We start from the raw sequence: 21,835 nt of genomic DNA, 5'->3' as shown, positions 1-21,835 counted from the left end.
GACAGACAGGAACAGAGAGAGATGAGAAGCATCAATCATCAGTTTTTTGTTGGGACACCTTAGTTGTTCATTGATTGCTTTCTCATATGTGCCTTGACCATGGGTTTTCAGCAGACCAAGTAACCCCTTGCTCAAGCCAGTGACCTTGGGTCCAATCTGGTGAGCTTTGCCCAAACCAGATGAGCCCGCACTCAAGCTGACGACCTTGGGGTCTCGAACTTGGGTCCTCCGCATCCCAGTTCGACACCCCAATAACTATGCCACCGCCCGGTCAGGCTAGATTTCACTTCTCTTATAATCTAACCTGCTACTACAAATAAGATTTCTGTACTGACAAGAAAATACGTTACAAATTTTTGATGATTTTTAGTTAACAAAGAAAGGCATAATTCTGTCCCAAAGAAGAACAGATTTTAAAGACTCCTTCTAAAACTGGGGTATTACTATAATTTTTAAAGTAATTTTTAATATGGAATGATTAGCGCCTACAGTCATTCTTTGAACATGAAATCATTCTAGATGTTAATAGATATACAAATTTCTTCTCATGCCTGACTGGTGATGGTGCAGTGGATAGACCATCAACCTAGAACACTGAGGTCCCAGGTTCAAAACTCTAATGTCACCGGTGTGAGTGCAGTCTCATCCAGCTTGAGCACAGAGCCATGGGGTTGCCAGCTCGGGTGTGGGATCATTGACATGACCCCGTGGTCACTGGCTTGAGCCCAAAGGCCTCTGGCTTGAACAAGGGGTCAATGGCTTGGCTGGAGCCCCCTGGTCAAGGCATATATGAGAAACAATCAATGAACAACTAAAGTGAAGCAACTATGCGTTGATGCTTCTCATCTTTTTCCCTTCCTGTCTCTGTCTTTCTATCACTCTATCTCTTTCCATCTCTTGCTAAAAAAAGGAAATTCCTCTCAGAGTAAAACATCAATAGCAGACTATTATTTATGCCAATAATCAAATAACTGAAATAAAATGTTGACATATTTATTTGTATATATGATTTCCCTTTTTCCTTTTTATTGTATTTATTGGGATAACACTGGTTTAAAAAATTATACAAGTTTCAGGTGCACAATTCCAAGACACAATATCTGTACACTGTATTGTGGGAGAATATATTTGCTAACACCAAAAAAAAAAAAAAAAAGAAAGAAAAAAAAGAAAACATAAAAGAAACCCAAACAATCCAATTAAAAAAGGGGCAAAGACCTGAATAGACAATTTTTCAAGGAGGCCATACAGATGACCAATAGCCATATGAAAAGATGCTCAATGCCACTAATCATCAAAAAAATACAAATCAGAATGATAATGACGTATCACCTCACACCTGTCTGAATGGCTGTCACTCAATAAATCAACAAACAATGAGTATTGCTCACTATTGGTGGGAATGCAGACTGGTGCAGCCTCTGTGGTAAAACCGTATGGAGTTTCCTGAAAAAAATAAAAAATGGGACTGCCTTATAATCCAGCGTTTCAACTTTTAGGAATTTATGCAGAGAAACATGAAACATGAATTCAGAACAAATATATGCCCTGCTATGTTCATTGCAGACTTACCAGAGCCAGTATTCGGAAGCCACCCACGTGCCCATCAGTAGATGAGTGAATGAAAAAGCCATGTTACATGCACACGATGGACGACGACTCAGCCTTACCAGAGAAGGACCTCTCAGCTTCGGCGACAGCGTGGCTGGAGCCTGGGGAGTATGACGCTGAGTCACTGAAGCCAGTCTGAGAAAAATAAGTACCACGTGATCTCACTTATATGTGGAATCGAACGAACAGGATAATATAACAAACAAAATGAAAACAGACTCACAGATGCAGAGAAAGGACTGACAGCTGTCAGATGGGCAGGTGGGCTGGGGGACTGAATGAAAAGGGTGAGGGGATTAAGCAAAGAAAAAAAGAAACTTCACGGACACAGACACTACGATGATGACCGGAGAGAAGGGGGTTGGGTGAAGTTAGAAGAAGGTACAGGGGGCGTAAATGGTAGTGGATGGAGACTTGAGTTGGGGTCTGAACACACAGTAAATACAAGGTCCAGTTGATGTAGCATAGAATTGTATACCTAAAACCTAATATTATTTGACTAACCTATTTCACCCCAATAAATTCAATAAAAATTTTTTTAAATTAAATGTTCATAGTTTTGTTAGTTTCTTCCAAAAAAAAATTAACAGAGATGCGGAGAAATAATTGTGTATACTCTAGTAAATAGCAATGTATAGTCTATTTACCCTAATAGAAAGAGCCACCCAAAATTTAAAGTATGAAATAGATTCAACATGTTATAAGATATATCTAAAAAAGAGTGTTGAAGACTCAAGTGTTTAAGAAGTGAACTTTCAAGAAATGGATACTTAGAACCTATTATGCAGGGGAAAACAGCAGGATACAGGCATGTTAGAATGTCAATTTTGTGGACACGGAAGAAATTTGAACTAAAATATTAATAGTAGATTTGGGCAGGATTTAAAATAGACCTTTCCCCTCTTCTCTATTCCTACATGTCTCTATATTGCATATATGAATAAAATATAAATAGAGAGAAATAAAATGAGGTAGAATTTAGTTTCTTTTCTCTAAGGGCCTCTATATTCAAAAGTATTATTTGGGTGAGGATAAGGGTAGTCAAACACTCATTCTTGTGTCCTTAAAAAGTTGGATGTTGGCCCTGGCCGGTTGGCTCAGCGGTAGAGCATCGGCCTAGTGTGCAGAGGACCCAGGTTCGATTCCCGGCCAGGGCACATAGGAGAAGCGCCCATTTGCTTCTCCACCCCTCTGCCGCGCTTTCCTCTCTGTCTCTCTCTTCCCCTCCCACAGCCAAGGCTCCAATGGAGCAAAAATGGCCCGGGCGCTGGGGATGGCTCTGTGGCCTCTGCCTCAGGCGCTAGAGTGGCTCTGGTCACAACATGGCGACGCCCAGGATGGGCAGAGCATCGCCCCCTGGTGGGCAGAGCGTCGCCCCTGGTGGGCATGCTGGTTGGATCCCGGTCGGGCGCATGCGGGAGTCTGTCTGACTGTCTCTCCCTGTTTCCAGCTTCAGAAAAATGAAAAAAAAAAGAAAAAAAAAGTTGGATGTTTATAGAGCTGATCCTCAGAATTCTGGTGTAGTGTTTTATAAGCATGTTATTATAAACAAGATGCAAAAAAAACCCAAAACCCACTCTCACAACTAAGGTGTATCTTTGTCGCTACTTTCAGGCCCACCTAATTGCATTTATTTTCCAACTTCCGTTCTAGGGCTTCCGTGTAGTTTGAACTCTGGTGATAAAAATCAGCCTGGAAGACTTTGCCGGGATTTAACCGGCAGGGCAGTACGTCCTGCCAGCTCTACGCAAAATTAAACAACTTTCTCTGAGAAGATCTAAATAAAGTCTTATGCCACTCAAATAATTTGTGTGATTTTTTTTCTCCCCCTGCATGAGAAAGCACACCAACCTTTGGGAACCGAAAGTGATCATTTTATTTGGCTACGGGATCCGCGGTGCAGTTTTCCTGGTCTCCTGGCTCACTTACGCACGCATGCGCTGTCAGTGAAGAGGTTTGCTGGGGACAGTCTCACCCCAGGTGGCCTCGGTCCTAGACAACTGTTGTTTTCAGGCATTGGGGGCCACGGGCCACATATCTTTCCTTGTGGAGGAGGCTCGCCGGAACGCTGACACAGGATGACTATGTAACAAAAGCAGCAAGCTGGCAAGCTCAACGTGCTTCTCTCATACCTAGGGATGTTCCGTCGGCCAGAGCAAGTCACGTGGCCAAGACCAGGTACAAAGAGCAGAAAGACAGACTCCGTTTCTTTATAGGAATTTGCTAGAAAATAGGAAGATCTTTTTTTTCCCCCCTCTTACCTTACTCAACCATTGTCCCCCTCTGCTCAGAATTATTTCACTCTCCCCACATGCAAAACATCTTCCAGCCTCTCAGGACTCCCCAGAATCTCTTGATCAGCTATGGCTTTAGGCTCAAGTCCAGTGTCCCACGGTCTTCACCTTTTGTGAATGCAAGTTAGCATATCTTGGATGAAGTTCCTCCTGACTCAGAGATGTCAGAATGAAAAGGACATGTCCGATGTTCCATCGTCAGCCAGAGTCACAGTACCCACAGTCAACACGTGGAATCCTCCTGCAGTTCCAGGTCAACAGACCTTTCAGAACTGAGATGGGCACGAGTTGCCCAGGTCCGCGTACTCTGGGCACCGAGGGTGTCCTGCCCTCTGCCAGCGGCTCTCTACTAGTCCATTGCCCTCCATGGCTGTGCCTTCTGGGATCTTAGCTCCGCCTTCTGAGGCCTCTCACACTTTCTAAAGTAAGTGGCCATATTTTTAGCTGTGTCACTTAAAGTTGAAGGCAGAAGTTCATTTTCCCTTTAAGCTATCTCAGTCTGTTTTCAGTCTAAGCTGGTATTAATTCCCATAAAAACTGTGTGCTTTTTAATGTATCAGATTGAGTTCCCTCCATTAAAAAAAGAGAAAAAAAATAGCAAAGCCACATCCACACCTGTTTTTGAGACAGGCTTCTGTCTTTGGACTTCCTCGTAGCTGGTTTATAGGAAGGCTGGGCTCCAGAAGCAGCCAGAAGATGCACCCACATGCACAGGCACTCTCAGTCCTCTGCTGCGGCAGGTTCTGAACATCCCATTGGACAGCTCAGGTCACATGCCAAATCCACACCCAAGGGATATTGAAAGAGATCTCATTGCTTGACAGGAGGTGCTGTAAAATATTGTGGACATTTTCATTTTCACAGTGTACCAGATTGTTGAAAGGTGATTTTTCTTTTATTGGTATTTGCTGTAGACTGAATGTTCCTAGTCACCCCCAAATTCATGTGTTTAAATGTACTCTGTCATGTGATCATATCTGAAGGCGGGGCTTTTAAAAGGTGATGAGGTCATGAGAGGGAGCCCTCAGGAATGGGATGAGTGCCCTTACCAAAGAGGCTGCCTTTCCTTCTCATCAGCCAGTCAGAGCCAGCGGGTGGCTGTGCACACAATCCTTATTTGCCACTAAAAGTAATTATACTTCACACTTCCCAATCTTTATGGGTTTTCTTTCTTTTTCTTGTTTTTCTTTTGAATTGGAGAGGAGATCCATTATAATGAATGAAAGTAGTGACAGCAGACATCTTTGCCTGACCAGGCAGTGTCACAATAGATAGAGCGTTGGCCTGGGACACTGAGGACCCAGGTTCGAAACGCTGAGGTCACCTGCTTGAGTGTGGGCTCATCTTGCTTGAGTGTGGGCTCATTCTGCTTGAGTGTGGGCTCACCAGCTTGAACACGGGATCATAGACATGACACCATGGTTGCTGGTTTGAGCCCAAGGTCGCTGGCTTGGAGTCCAAGGTCGCAGACTTGGTCACTGGCTCAGCTAGAGCCCCCAGGTCAAGGCAATCAATGAACACCTAAAGGCCGCAACTACAAGTTAATGTTTCTCTTCTCTCTCCTTCCAGTCTGTCTTTCTGTGCCTGTCTGTCTGTCTCTCTCTCTCACTCTCTCCCTCTCACAATAAAATTAAGTAAAATAAAACATTTGGGAATTGTTCCATCATGCTTTATACTCTGAAAGGATTGGCATAATATTGGTATTTCTCTTTCCTCTTTAAATCTTTGTTAGCATTCACAGGGTCTTAATTGAGTTTGAACATTCATCCTGTCACTCCTAAAATAGCTACATATGTTCCCGTTTTTCCTCGTGCAAAATTACTTCCCCTTCCACAAACAGCAGGCCCATAACCGCACTGTGTTTTTCAAGAGAAGCTCTTGTTTCATATGGAAGGACTGTGCTGCCATATTCCAGGAAAAAAAGAGCATCCAAGAAAGAAAGAGTCAGAAAGAGCCTCGCGATTCCACTACCTGGCAGTGCCTTTGTAGTTAGCTAAATAATTAGCAGAGGTGTTTGTCCATGCTACTGAAGAAAGATTTATGCTAATTAATGACTCACTCCATCTTATGCTAAGACGTTAGTTTTAATCAGTGGCTCACTTTCTCTTTAGCTAAAACATTGGCGAAATCACGTTGGGACAATAAAACCCAGAGGCAGAAGCTAATTGGAAACATTGCTTTTAGGTAATGACGCACTTACACCTCCATTGTGGGGATTCATTAAGTTTTAGTTTGAGGAAGTTTTCATGTAACTCCCCTAAAACACGTGAGATGGCGATGGAAGAATAAAATTGCCAAACTCATGAAATACAAGGGGACCTTTGGCAATTCATTTATTTTTTTTTTTTTACTAAACCTCATCGAATTTTTCCTAGGTGCTCCAAAGATTAAAAACAAACACACACACACACACACACACACACACACACACACACAGAAACGAACAAGGCAGTAATATTGTACGACTTGAGTCGCCCAGTAGAGGCGGAAACACATCGAAACCTCTATTCGGAGGTTTAAAGGCGACTTTTCTTTTATTGGTATTTGTTTAAATACCAATTTAAAGGTGATTGTTTAAAGGTGAATTTTCTTTTATTGGTATTTGCTGTAGACTGAATGCTTGTAGTCTACTCGGAGGTCCCTGAAGCCAGCCCTGGCCAGAGGGCAGGATTACTCTCAACATATTGAGCAAGTGAAATATTCCTCATTTCTGTCCGGCAGGGGACATCAGAGGCTTTAGAAGGCAGCACGTGCAGACCTGAGTCCCAGCTCCATCAAGTCACATGTCAACGATTGCATTTGGGGACAAGTCGTTTTCAGTTTCCTCATTGAAATGTGACCATGCCGATTAAACGACTAAACTCCCAATGGTTACGTTCAGCATCATATAGAGATTACACATGTGCATTTTGTTCTGGTGAGTTGACCGGTAATGAAAAGAATTTTCAAATAAGAATAATGAAAATTAGTGATTTTAAAATCTTGCTCTTGGTGTTAGAACAAGAGTCACCATCAAGGAATCTTTGTTTCCTTCCCCCTCCCCCACCCCTGTGGCCATCAGTTTCATCTGTCATCCCTGCTGTGAGCCACTCATCACAAGCTGGATTCACCACCAGATCATTTTAAGGTCACAAGCATTTGCCATGTAAATACAGTTATGTATATAGGATTAAAAACGTATCTTGGGCATAATACATTCCACATACTATATTCTTTTTTTTTTTTTTTTTAGTGAGGAAGGGAGAGAGATGAAAAGCATCAACTTGTAGTGGCAGCACTTTATTTAATTGTTCACTGATTGCTTTTCATATGTGCCTTGACAGGGGGAGATCCAGCAGAGCCAGTGACCCCCTGCTCAAGTCAGCGACCGCAGGGTCATGTCTATGATCCCACAATCAAGCTGGCAACCTTGGGGTTTCAAACCTGGGCCCTCAGCATCCCAGGCCAACGCTCTATCCACTGCACCACTGCCTGGTCAGGCCAAGTATATTGTTTAGGAAATCAAAACCACAGGAAACTCACGCTCCTGCTGACACTTCTGTCTGTGAGTTTGCCTCTGCATTTCCGTGATGGTAGTGGCTGCATGCCCGGAGCCTTTGCCAGATAACCCATCCATCACTGTGAGGTAGCAGGGCAGGAATTAGTCATCCTGTTTCATCAATGAGAAACACCAAGTCAGAGGGACGAAGTGAAATACCCAAGGTCACCAATCAAAATTCCCGTGGCGTTTGACCCTCCTATTGCAGGATCAACCGTCATGTGATACAGACAATAGCTAACATGTCACTTACTCTCTAATGAACCCTTTCTACTTACTGACCCATTTAACCCTCCAGCACACCTGTGAGATAAGTACCAATGTGAACATCACCCCCTTGTTACAGGGGGAGAAACTGAGGCAGGAAGAGGTTTGCTGATTTCCTCAAGGTCTCGCTGTTAGTCGGTTACAAAGCTGAAGTTCACATCTAGGTGGTCTGGGTCCCCATGACACATTTTTATTCTCTAGCTGTTCTCAGGGACCCTTCCCCCCACCCCCCTATCCCGGGGAGAGCTGTCCAACTGTCACCAGGAAGAAACTGAGCCCAGAGCGGGTCTGCCTCTGGCCGGCCTGTAGTGTGTGGGTTCTTGACTTCGGACAGGAAAGATTTCAGCGCACGAGTCCAGGTGACGTTGCCAGTACGTTTGTTAAAGCTGGGGGCCAGTGCCACAAAGGACGGGCTGGAATAGAAGGAGCAACAGGAGAGAGCCCGGGCGGCGCTCTGCTCTGGCCCCCTAGACATGTCACGGGAGAGAAGTGACCCACACTGGGGAAGAAGGGGGCAGGAGAGGTTATGCTCCGGAAGGACCCCGAGCTGACTCCCCTCTTCTTCAGGGTGTATTCTGTTTTCTTAAGGCGGGAACTTCAGCGGAGGTCTCAGCGCAGAATCTCGGCGCTTCCTGCGTGTCCTCGCAGGGTCACGGTCTTCACTGATTGGTCAGTCCTAGCGGGGGGGGGGGCAGGGGGGGCATGAGTCACAGCCGCTGGACCTGAGGTCAGCGTAGCCTGGCTGGCTCCGTCTGCTTTTGCTGCTTTTCTGGGCCTGGAGCTGAATCACAACTGAAGCCTCAATATCATCCTCAGTTTGACCAGAGCTGTCTCCATGGTCAACAAACTCGAGGCTTTGTTCCTACGGATTATCTGTTGCTGGTCAGATCCTCATGACCCTGAAGGACCACGGCTTAAGGGAGTGGTCATGCAAGGGCTTGCATGGGAGTCATAGGAAGCTATTCTCTGGACTCCTGTTCCCCTTCTAAGGGGGTATAAGACCACATGACTAGCCACATGCCGGGGAGGAGAGGTCAGGGGAGGGTGGCAGCCCCACCACCAGCTATATGAAAGGTCAGGGGGTCTAAACCAGCGACATGCTAGGGGAAGAAAGATCACCCTGGGAGTAAGGTCCTTCTTTTCCCAGTTTTGCCCGTCGCTAGGCATCCAGGACTTTCCGCCCTGGTGGCCTTCTGTCCCTGGTCCATCGCCCTTGCTCTGCTCGTGTCTGTCTAACTGCCCACCACACGACCACAGCGATTCCTGGGCCACGTAACTGGGTTATTCGGAAGAAAAGGAAAAGAAGGATCACCCCATAAAAGGTTGTGCTGACGGTCGGGACATCCCCACAAGGGTCAGCGGGGGTTGTGGCTCATGTCACTGGTTAGGGCAGGGTGAAAGGTCAAAGGTGGCAGAGTGCAGACAACGGATGGCAGAAGTCAGCAGTCCTCACACGATCAGACTCACTAAGCGCTTGGTGGGTTCCGCCTTGAGCGTTCAAAGTCACAGGTTCCAACTTCCGTTCTCTGAGCAGGGCTGCCCGACGCATGGAAGGAGGTCAGGCATCTGTGGCCCCTGTCCCTCCAGGGCCAGCAATGTCCCTAACCAAGTGGCACACCAAAATGCTCCCCTCCCATCTGCAACATCAACTCTAAGATGCGGTCCATCCTGGGCTGTGACTCTCCAGTCCGTATCCATGCAAAAACTTGAGGGGCGATCTAAAACCAGGAGCCACGGGCAATTCACCTGCCCGTCCCCAGGTGGCTGGGTACCTGGTCTTGGAGCAGCTCCCAGTTCCTGGGGATATACCTTAAATTTCTCCTGGACAAGATCTCTATTTTTCCTTCACCTCCTGCTTCACAAGCCACGTACTAGAGAGAGATTCTGAGCTCACTCTGGTTGATAAACCCTCATCAAGGTCCAAGTCCTTGAAGAAGCGAAATGTTTCCATGACGCTCTTCTGGGAAACAGAGTCACCTGGCTGGCATGGCAAGGGTGGGCTGTACCCACGGGTAGGGTTTTAAAGAACTAAAGCAGGAGAAACCCCCAGGATGTAACCCAAAGGAGAGAGAGCTGGTGAGCAATTCTGAGCCCACGTCCTTCCAGACTGTCAGAAAGCACAGACAAAATGCTAATGCCGCCAGGCCTCTAGGGCAGAAGTTTCCAGTGAGTGAGAAAGAGGATGGAAAGTCATGAAGCAGACGGAGGTGGATTTGAAGAGTTAGGAGACCAGGGGGCCCTGGTCCTGTAGCTTTGTTGCTTAGAGCGTTGTCCCAGGACATCAAGGTTATAGGTTTGATCCCCAGTCAGGGCACATACAAGAATCAACTAAGGAGTGCATGAATAAGTGGAACATCAAATCGATATTTCTCTCTCTTTCTCTCTTAAATCAATAAATAAAAACAATTTTAAAAAAGTGTTAGGAAGCCAGGAACATTAGCCTAAGGATGGTCTGCCATGACAGCCAGACTGTTGTGCATTTGGGCTCATTATTTATTATTCTTGCTGGGTGGTGATGGTTGCACAACTTTCTGAAGTCACTTTGAAAGAGTAAATTTTATGGAAGAAGAATTGTATCCCGGCCCTGGCAGGTTGGCTCAGTAATAATAGTGTGTCAGCCCAGTGTGTGGAAGTCCTGGGTTGGATTCCCGGCCAGGGCACACAGGAGAAGTGCCCATCTGCTTCTCCACCCCTCCCCCTCTCCTTCCTCTCTGTCTCTCTCTTCCCCTCCCGCAGCCAAGGCTCCATTGGAGCAAAGTCTGCCCAGATGCTGAGGATGGCTTTATGGCCTCCACCTTCAGCGCTAAAATGGCTCTGGTTGCAACAGAGCAACGGCCCAGATGGGCAGAGTATCGCCCCCTAGTGGGCATGCCTGGTGGATCCCAGAATGGTGCATGCGAGAATCTGTCTGCCTCCTGCTTTTCACTTCAGAAAAATACAAAAAAAAAGAAAAAAAAAGAAAATTGTATCCAAGTAAATATATATATTTTTAAGTATATGATTGAAATAGATTTTTTTTTAACTCCAGAAGCAGGGCCTCCTCGCTCCCTGGCCCACGGTGTCCCACGCGTTCCTGACCCCTCCCACCCCTGCTGGGCCCGCCCACCCTCGTCCAGCTGCTGATCCTTGTTCCCAGCGCCCTGCTCTCCGGCTGGGGCTGGTCTCCTCCGAAAGCAGGTGCGCCTCCAATGATCCAACGACTGTCACTAGTGACGAGGTCATTAGTGGAGACAGCCCTGCTCTCCCTGTCCCCTGCAGTGCCACCTCACCTCCCGCCCTCACACCCTTCCCCGCAGCTGCTGGACAAAGAATGGGGTGGGACTGACCACCTCCAGGCGAGAGACAACCACACGAGTGCGGGATAAACACGCCCAGGGCGGAGCATTCCAGCGCGTGCCACCAATGCCCGGAGGCTCTCATGGTGCGCGCTGAGCAAATGCCACCACGGAAACGCGTGCTGCCCCCGGTGTCACCGGCAATAGAACGAGCGACAGCAAGAAGGAAGGGTAGATTCCGTCGTTTACTGAGAGTCAGTAGGCTGTCCCCACCCCTGTCCTGGGCAGGGAGGCCGGTCCACGCGGGTCCACTCGGGAACACTGTCACTCACTCCAGATGCTTCTTCATCCTCCACCAGGGCAACCACGCGGAGCTGAGCACCACGAACCTGCAGGTCACAGAGGACCCTGGCGGGTAGGAATGTAATGCCACAAACAGCATGGGCTCTGTCTCCGTGGTCACCACCCGCAGGGTACGAGCCACCTGGCCCCACGCAGCCTGTCCTGGGAATGAGTTCTGTCTGATCAGCATCCTCCCGTGGTCCTTGTGCAGGAGAAGGGGGCGGGAATGAAGCCGCTGACGGGCCAATGAAAACCCGCTCTGCCTGCAATCACCGAGACAGAAACGCATGCTACAGAAACATGAACGAAGCAATTAAGAACCACATGTAATACCTTAAGGCTCCCGAAACTGGTCAGTTTCCCGCTTGGACCTCTTCGGTTCCCTCCCCTTTAAGGGAGCAGCATCTCAGTGACTGTCTAATGCCGGGGTCCCCAAACTATGGCCCGCGGGCCACATGCGGCCCCCTGAGGCCATTTATCTGGCCCTTGCAGCACTTCAGGAAGGGGCACCTCTTTCATTGGTGGTCAGTGAGGGGAGCATAGTTCCCATTGAAATACTGGTCAGTTTGTTGATTTAAATTTACTTGTTCTTTATTTTAAATATTGTATTTGTTCCCGTTTTGTTTTTTACTTTAAAATAAGATCTGTGCAGTATGCATAGGGATTTGTTCATAGTTTTTTTTTTTTTATAGTCCGGCCCTCCAATGGTCTGAGGGGCAGTGAACTGGCCCCCTGTGTAAAAAGTTTGGGAACCCCTGGTCTAATGCATGCCTCATTTAGCAAAAAAAAAAAAAAAAAAGACAAAAAATAAAAAATAAAACGAGAGAGAGGGAGAAGAGCGAGGATTCATGGGCACAGACAACTGGGTGGTGATTGCAGGAGGGGGGAGGGGACCGAGGGTGTAACTGGTGATGGACAGACGGAGACTTGGCTAAGGGGGGGGGTGAGCACAGAGGGGGATTAAGGTCGGATTAAGGGGGATTAAGGCCCTGGCCGCAGAAGAAAATATTGGGCTTCTTAAAGAGAGAGAAAGCCCTGGCCGATTGGCTCAGTGGTAGAGCATAGGCCCAGTGTGTGGAAGTCCCTGGTTCGATTCCCAGCCAGGGCACACAGGGGAAGCACCCATCTGCTTCTCCACCCTTCCCTCTCTCCTTTTTCTCTATCTCTCTCTTCCCCTCCCGCAGCCAAGGCTCCATGGGAGCAAAGTTGGTCCAGGCACTGAGGATGGCTCCATGGCCTCCACCTCAGGCACTAGAATGGCTCCGGTGGCAATGGAGCAATGGCCCCAGATGGGCAGAGCATCGCCCCCTAGTGGACATGCCAGGTGGATCCTGGTCAGCACATGCAGGAGTCTGTCTCTCTGCCTCCCTGCTTCTCACTTCAGAAAAATACAAGAGAGAGAGAGAGAGAGAGAGAGAAATAAAAATACATGTTAACCATAGTTTTAAATAAATAAAAAATATTATGTACTATTAATGTTAAAATTGCACATATGAAGCCAAACTTAGTGTCATTAGAAAAACGTGTCAAGTTGGGATTTTGTGAGGGGCCCTTCAGAAGTCGGGGCCCAGGGCGCGATCCTGGTGCGCCTGCCGTTAAATCCACCTCTGGGTGAGCACCCAATACGGTGTACAAAGATGTGTCGTTGAATTGGGCACCTGAAACTTGCATCAGTTTGTTAACTAGTGTCACCCCAATAAATTCAATTTATTTATAAATAAATGAAATACCCTGGTCAGATAACTCAGTTGTTTAGAGCATCGTCCCTGAAGCTCAGAGGTTGTCAGTTTGATACCCGATGGGGAACAGATCGCTGTTCCTCTGTCTGTCTGTCTCTCTGTCTCTCTTCTCTCTCTAAAATCAATCAATAAAAAAAAAATAATGTTTAATAAATAAAAGTTAAATTAAAAAAAAAAAAAAAGAAAGCATGCCTTATTTAGTCTATCTTGTGAGGGTGACCTAACACGTACCTTTCAAACAATGCTTCAGTGCAGAAGGTGGAAGCTCTGGGGCTTGAAGTGCTGTGAACGCGGCTTCCTTATCCTTTGTTAAAATATTGACATAGAAACAGAATGGTCCTCTGAAGATGGGATCACGCCCGCCCCTGGTGTACGTACTGCAGCTGTTCAACTGGCAAAGGTGCACTACCGCCATCTAGTGGTCCATTTTGTAAGGACAGACACACCTACGGATCCATAAGCACACAAATACATGACCTTTCTTTCTATGTGGGGGTGCGAGAAATCTAAAATAAAATAAATGCTTGTTCCACTTTTTTAAGCTGCAGATATAATTCCTTATTGAAGGTTTTCAGATGAGGAAATTGCACAGTTCTGGTACAAAAAGATGAGTGAAACAAATGGAAATCTATTTGCTGGCTTCTTCCTACCTCCCTTTAATAGGAGTTACCCGGGTCAAGGGCAGAAGTGGGCGCTGGAAGTAGAAGACGATTCCAGAACAAGGGGGCGTATGAAAACAAGGCACAGAACGGACAGATACCGCTGTACATGGGGAGTTTGCTAGTAACTGGGTCCCGATGAACTTTGTGTTGGGAAGTGACAGAAGAAAAGGCTACAGTAAGAGGCAGGTGGGCCACGTGTGTGTTCTAAAGGGCTGGGCTTCCTCCTGCACGTGAAAATGAGGCACTGAAGAATTTAAGCAAGGGATGAATGTGGTTTAAATTGTATTTTGGTTACTTCATGATGACTGTATAAAATGAAGAGTTTGGCCCTGGCTGGGTTGCTCAGTGGTAGAGTGTTGGCCCAGCATGTGTATGTCCTGGGTTTGATTCCTGGTCAGGGCACACAGGAGAAGCAATGATCTGCTTCTCTATTTCTCTCCCTTCCCTTTGTCTCTCTCTCTCTCTCTTTCTCTTTCTTCCCCTCCCACAGCCATGGCTTGATTGGTTCGAGTGCATCAGCCCCAGGACCTGAGGATGGCTCCAAGGAGCCTCCACCTCAGGTGCTAAAAATAGCTTGGTTGGGAGTGGCCCCAGATGGACAGAGTATCCGCCCCAGATGGGGGCTGCTGGGTGGATCTGGCTGGGGCTCATGCAACAGTCTGTCTCTCTATCTCCACTCTTCTCACTTGGAAAAGAAGAAAAAAAAGAAAAAAATGAAGAGTTTGAATATCTTACAGATATTAAGGAATAAAAAGAATAAAATTCCTGGAGAAATATTTAAGAGACAAGATGGATTAGAAGTGGGTTACAGGAAGAAAATTTTTGAGAAAAACTCCTGGTTTCAATGTAAGTAGATTGTGGCACTACCAATCAAAACAGGGAACATACACAAATATGCCTGGGCTAAAATGAGCTTTGTTCTGAATGTGGAATGCCATTGTGATACCCAGTTGACAGCATCCAAAAGTCTCTAGCTGAGGGCAGTGAGCTCTGGAAAGAGAGGTTTGGGAATTTTGAATACATGGACAGTCATTTAAAACATTTTAAAAGATGAGATTATCTAAAAAGGACTTGCCAAGTAATGTAGCCAAGGGCACATAGCCATTTAAAGTTTATGTAGAGGCCCTGGACAGTTGACTCAGCAGTAGAGCATCAGCCTTGCGTGTGGAAGTCCCGGGTTTGATTCCCCGCCAGGGCACATAGGAGAATCACCCATCTGCTTCTCCACCCTTCTTCCTCTCCTTTCTCTCTCTCTCTCTCTCTCTCTCTCTCTCTCTCTCTCTCTCTCCCCCTCCCATAGCCAAGGCTCCATTGGAGCAAAGTTGGCCCCGGGTGCTGAGGATGGCTCCATGGCCTCTGCCTCAGGTGCTAGAATGGCTTCAACTGCAGCGGAGCAACGCCCCAGATGGGTTGAGCGTCGCCCCCTGGTGGGCATGCCAGGTGGATCCCAGTCTGGCACATGCGAGAGTCTCTCTGTCTGCCTCCCCACTTCTCACTTCAGAAAAAAACAAAAAAAGATAGTTTATATAGAAAATATGATCTGAGTTCAATAAATAAAAAATTTTAAAAATTTAAAAAAATTAATCAAGCCCTGACGGGATAGCTCAGTCGGTTAGAGCAGGGGTCAGGAAACTTTTTGGCTGAGAGAGCCATAAACGCCACATATTTTAAAATGTAATTCCGTGAGAGCCATACAAGGACCCGTGTACGTTATACATTATCCAATAAAAATTTGGTGGTGTCCCGGAGGACAGCTGTGATTGGCTCCTGCCACCCGCAACATGAGCGGTAGGAAATGAATGGATTGTAATACATGGGAATGTTTTATATGATATTTTTAACGTTATTATTTTTTAATTAAAGATTTGTCTGCGAGCCAGATGCAGCCATCAAAAGAGCCACATCTGGCTCACGAGCCACAGGTTCCCGACCCCTGGGTTAGAGAGTCAGCGGGGAAGCTAAGATGTTGCCAGTTCCATCCCTGGTCAGGGCACAGACAGGTACGGATTGATGTTGCTGCCCCTCTCTCTCCTCTCTCTCCCTTCCTCTCTGGCTAAAATCAACAAGTAAACTTTTTTTTTTTTAATTAAAAAAGAAGAGAACAGGGAGGTTGGGGGAGGGGGGAGGGGGTGAAGAAGGAGAGAGGGGTTAGGGGAGGGGAGGGGCACAGAGAACACCAGATAGAAGATGACAGAAGACAATTTAACTTTGGGGGAGGGGTATACAGCACAATCAAATGTCAAAATAATCTAGAGATATTTTCTCTCAACATATGTACCCTGATTTATCAATGTCACTGCATTAAATTTAATAAAATAAAAATAAAAAAAAAAGAAAACAAAAAATATGACCCGAGTTGCAAAAGAGTCAATGAACTGCAAAAAATATGAGAACCGGGAGGGTGTGTGTGGGGTGTCAGGGAGCGGAGAGCCTTCAAGGGTCGTAAAGAAAGACCGCATTGTTTCCACTGAATTTGGAAACCCAGAGGTCACGGGTGACCTGTGCCAAAATTATTTCCACGGAGCACGGAGAACCAAGCCAGATTGCGGGTCGTTGCGACCTGCCTGGGGAAGTAAGACAGGAGGAAGTCCGGAAGGACTGGAGACTGGAGACTGAAAGCAGCCTCGTGGGGGCCCTCCGTCAACCCTGTCTGGACAGGGAGCCCTAGAAAGACATTCGGCGGCAGGCTCCTCCCACCCCGCACGCAGGCTCCTCCCACCCCGCACGCTGCACTGCGGGGACTCCCTCCTCGGCTTTAGGTCCAGTCTTTCTGCAAGTTCTTCTTCTAGCTGAAGCCAGAGAAGCATTTTTTTTTTATATAATATATAAAAGTCATGAAAGTGTCTGAAGGCTCAAAAAACAAAACAAAACAAAAAAAACTTTCCACATTGTACAATGAAGCATGACTTTCTTCCGAGGCTGGTTTGTAAATAGCCTTTATTCGGTTAGGAAAGTTCCCTCACAGCGCAAGTATGCTAGAAGCCTTTGTTGTGTGTGTGTGTTTTTCCTTTTTTCTTCACTCAGGAGTATTGATGTTGTTGTTGTTGTTTATCATGAATGGATATTGAATGCTGCCGCATGGTTTTCCTGCAAGGAGTGACACACTGTGATTTTTTTTCTCTTTCTATTAATGTAGTGAGTGACACTGATTAATTTTTTTAACACTAGGCCAAAATTCAAAATTACATAGTTGGAATAAATCCGATTGTTCATAAAATTAAAAAAAAAAAAAAGACAGTCAATATTCTTTTCAGTTATGAGGAGAAAAGAGACTCCGTAGCAGATAGAGGAAGAAGTGGAGAAAATAGATGACTTTTTTATATGTTTTGTATTAAGCCATTGTAAAAAAACAAAACAGAACAAATTCAATGGCCTTGTTTCTGAGAACTAAGTATCAAATTGCACTTTTAACAATTTCTGTGTGTAGTTCTGGCATTTATTTTCCTCTCTATTTTTTTAAAGATCATTTTAGCTAGTTTTTTGTTGTTGTTGTTATAAATTTTTGTGTACTAAGTTGAATGTATTGATTTTAAAAATTTTGACTCTTCTAATCAAAAGCATTGCTTATAGGCCCTGGCCTGTTGGCTCAGTGGTAGAGCATCAGCCCAGCATGTGGACGTCCCAGGTTCAATTCCCAGTCAGGGCACACAGGAGAAGTGCCCATCTGCTTCTCCACCTGTCCCCCTCTTGCTTCTCTCTCTCTCTCTCTTCCCCTCCCGCAGCCATGGATCGATTGGAGTGACTTGACCCTGGGTGCTGAGGACAGCTCCATGGCCTCCACCTCAGGTACCAAAAAATAGCTCTGGTTGCAACAGAGCAAGGGCCCCAGATCATCAGAGCATCGCCACCTAATGGGCTTGCCGGGTGGATCCCAGTTGGGGTGCATGCTGGAGTTTGTCTCTGCCTCCCCTCCTCTCACTAAAAACTAAAAAAAAAAAAATAAAGCATTGCTTACATTTACAACATTAAAGGGAGAAATATATTCTCTTTTGAAACAAAGAATAAAATCAAGAAACAACAAAGCATGTGTTGTGGATATAGATTTTTTTTAATAAAAAGAGCTTCCTAACAACTCAGCTTCTCCTAGCAATGAACCACTTTAAAATGTTACGAGTCTGTGAGAGAGTTCCAATAATGATCAGTTAGCTTGTATTGGAATAACTCTCCCAGAGAAAACAATAATAGACCCTTGAAAAATTTATGAAAACAACTATTTGAAGACATTGCAGAGCAGTCCAAAGCAAACCAAAAACCACAGGGGAATGTGACCAGTTAGAGAAAGGAACTACAGTAACTGAGTGAGACCCAAGTTGACACAGCTTTTCCTTCTCCCTGTGGGCGTTCTAGAGACCCGGGTGCGGGACAGTGAGATGTCAAACAGAATGCTCCCGTCTTACTGATGTGTGATGACAGTGAGGAGTTCTCAGGCTCCCCGAGTGGCTTTCCATTGACGGTAACCTCAGGAAGTAGGGGACACAGCGGGAAGAACATTGATACCTACCTGTAAACAGCCCTCCACTCCATGAAGGACCATGACCACTGAACTGTACGTGTATCAGGAGACTCCCGTTATGCCAGCAGCCGAAACTGGAGGACAGAGACCCCAGTGGCTGTGCGCTGTAAGGAAGTAGAGTTTGGGGTCTGAGTGCTAGAGAGGCTTGGTAAAACTTCCAGGCATCTCATCGGCTTAGCCTTTCAAAAGCATGTATCAAAGCCTCCAGAAGTTCAGTATGATCAGTCTTGTTTGCCAGAGAAGAATCAATCCTTTACAGAGAATGGAAACAGAATCAGAGTCAAGTTTTTACAATATATTATCTACAACATCCTGTACAAAAAATAAAGAAATAAAATCAATATAGAGCCTACAAAACAGTAAATTGTGTGACTCATTGCCAAAAAAAAAGAAACAGCCTGTAGAAACAGATTTCAAAGTGAAACAAATACTGGATTAGAGTAGAACAGGGAATATAAATGTGTCCAAGAATTTAAAGAAAATAATGGTCATAATGAATGAACAGATGTGGACTCTCCGCAGAGACATGGAAACTGTGAAAAGAAACAAAAAGAAATACTAGAACTGAGAAGTAAGATCTGTAATGGCTTAACGCAAGACTGAAATAAGGCCAATAAATTCTGAAGAATGATCCATAAAAATTATTCAATTTAAAGAGAAAAAATGGAAAAAAGTAAGCAAAGTCTAGGTGACTTCTGAAGTAACATTATGTGGTTTAACGTCCTTTCAGTTCAACTCACAGAAGGGAAAGACAGAATGGATTAGGAAGGTAATTTTAAAAAGTAATAATTGAAAGTTTCCCAAATTGATGAAAAATGTAACTTACATATTATGGTGCTCACAGAAGGCCAAGTACAAAAAATACAAAGAAAACCACAAATAGACTAAATGCAGAATAAATAAATAAACTTAAAAGCAGAAACATAAATACGATAAAAATGGAAATCAAAACTTATAGGGGAAAAAAGATCTTTCCACGCAGAATTCTATACCCAGTGAAGATCCTATTAAAAAAATCTATACAATATATATATGTGTGTATATACATATATATATATATATATATATGGTCTACCGGAAAGTTCTGTCCATTTTTGGAATAAAACAAAATACAAATTTTTCTTACTGTCAATAAACCTTATTAAATAATATAATTGGCATTATTATTAATGATTTCTTGCCAGCATGAGAGCAATTTGTATATCCCATTTTTGAAAAATGTTTTATCTTTTGATGTGAAAAATTGAACCAGTGTTTATTTGATATCTTCTTCATTTTTGAATTTTTTGCCCTTCAAAAAATTTTGTAAGGACAAAAACAAGCGATAGTCGGAGGGCGCTAAGTCCGGGGAATATGGTGGATGCGACAGACATGCTTCTGTAGCATTTCTTCCTTGTTGAAATTCGTAAAAATTACAGTGGCGTAAATGAACTTTATCAGTAGCCATGGGTACACTATCGCTTCACACATAAGACTAACGTGGGTCAACTTTGATTTAGTTAATTTGCTACGTCAGTATGTATACATTAAGTGATACAAATAGAGGTACACATGCGCCAAATAAACATGTGCTTACGTGTCGAAACTTGTTTTATATCTTTCCCCAGATATACAAATAGCTGAATTTGTTTCCAGTTGTAAGGCAGAATAGGCAGTCCCTGGGTCACAAATGGGACAGGCTCTGTAATTTTGTTCTTAAGTTGAATTTGTATTTAAATTAGAACAGCTACATTTACCTATTAAATGGAACTTAGGCAGATGTTTGTCTTAATAAGGTATTTATTTTTACCTCTCTGTGCATACAAATGCTTAAACACTTTCAAACCTGCAGGAACCTATCATTTGTTCCTGCAGGAACAGCCTGTACGGAAATAAATGGCTAAAGAAAATTCTCCAAACCTGAAGAGATGTGACAATAGATAAGCCGTTATCTACAACAACAAAATGAAGAGCACATAACATTGTATTTATGTAGGTAAGTACAAAAGCTCAATTTTATGTAAAGTGGTACAAGGTTAACTCTTAAGCAGACTGTAGTAATATAAGAAAAACAAGTAAAAAGAAATCAATGCAAAGAGAGGTAACTAAGGAATGTCAGAGCAAATAAAAATAGGATTAGTACAGAAATAGTGAATTTTGTCATCCCCGGAGCATTTAAGTTGAAATATCTGACCAGGAGTTTCAGAAAGCGACATGAGTTTCAACCACTCTACTTCTGTTACTGGAACAAGCCCGGGTTCTGGGAAGCTCAGCCCATCAAACACAACCTGGTCTTAGTGGGATGTAAGTGTCTTTAAGCAGAGAAACCAGCAGCCTGAGAAGGCAGGGGAATTCTGTCCACAGAGCTGCCTTAACACTCTCCTGGTGTTGCCGGTCGGTACAGAGGTGGGGGGGGGGGGCAAAAGAAACAGAAGGAGAGAGTCCCTGCTCTTAGTAACAACGAGCAGGAGGAACTTCCGTCTCCTCTGCAAGTTCTTCTGATGCAGCACAGGCCTGGTCAGCCCCATTCTCTCTGGAGTCCTCGGTAAATCTTCAAGGCAGAGGGGGCAGGTGTCTCCCAGGAAGAGCCCAGTCCTGGAGCCTCTGAATCGTCTGTGGAAAGACTCCCTATTTTCTCAGGATTACAAAGTAAAGATGAAGATGGGTGAACTAAGTTTCTAGTTAATTTGTAGGCCTTGACTTTTCACAGTAAATCCTGTGGGTAGACTTTTATAAATGATTGGGATTTAAACTCCCCTAATTTGTCAGGTTCCTCCCACCCCCACCCCCACTCCAAGGTAAGCTTTCTTCTACACCCTGCAAAGGTAAACTTTCTGCTACATTTCAAAGTAAAGGCCAGGGAGCCATTCAGAGAGAGAGAACAGCAAGCAGATGTAACTATTTTCTAACCTTTACATATCTCCTGTTCATGACACTACAAGGCTACCATTTCCGAAGCCAAACTCCTCACTTTGGGGGCTCCCCTTACAGCCCTCAAACTAGTAATGTGGGGCACAGGACACCTTTTCAAGTATTCCCTGATCCCAGCAGTATGTTTCACAGGACCTATTCTGTGGGGCACAGGACACCCTTTCAAGTATTCCTTGATCCCAGCAGTATGTTTCACAGGACCTATTCTGCTCTGAAACTTTGTCATCTGTCACGTGGCCTCTATTGATGTTTTCTTTTATGAGCTCAAATTCTTAATCTTACAAATTTAAAACAAAGTTAATGAATAGTATCATATTTTCTAGTCATTTTGACAGGGGCTTGTGTTATGCTTTCAACAGGACACCCTCTCTGGTCCTGGCTGGACCCTGGCCCTGGCGGGATAGCTCCGTTGCTTAGCACATCCTCCCAACGCTCCCAGGTTGAGGGTTCGATCCCCAGTCGGGGCACACACAGGAACGGATCAATGTTCCTGTCTCCTTTTCTCTCTTCCTTCCTCTCTCTATCCCTGTATCCACTCTCTCTGTACTTGGGTAATGTCTTGTGCAATTATTACTAAAAAAAATACACTATGAATTAAAAAAAGAAAAACAACAAACGATTCTCAGTCAGGCTAACAAATGGCATACACACAAAGGAAAGGGAAAATTCCAGAACTCCAATCCC

This window comes from Saccopteryx bilineata, chromosome 8 (assembly GCF_036850765.1).
Source record: "Saccopteryx bilineata isolate mSacBil1 chromosome 8, mSacBil1_pri_phased_curated, whole genome shotgun sequence".
NCBI classification, from domain to species: Eukaryota; Metazoa; Chordata; class Mammalia; order Chiroptera; family Emballonuridae; genus Saccopteryx; species Saccopteryx bilineata.
The sequence above is the reverse complement of the archived record's forward strand: the minus strand, read 5'-3'. Positions refer to the sequence as shown.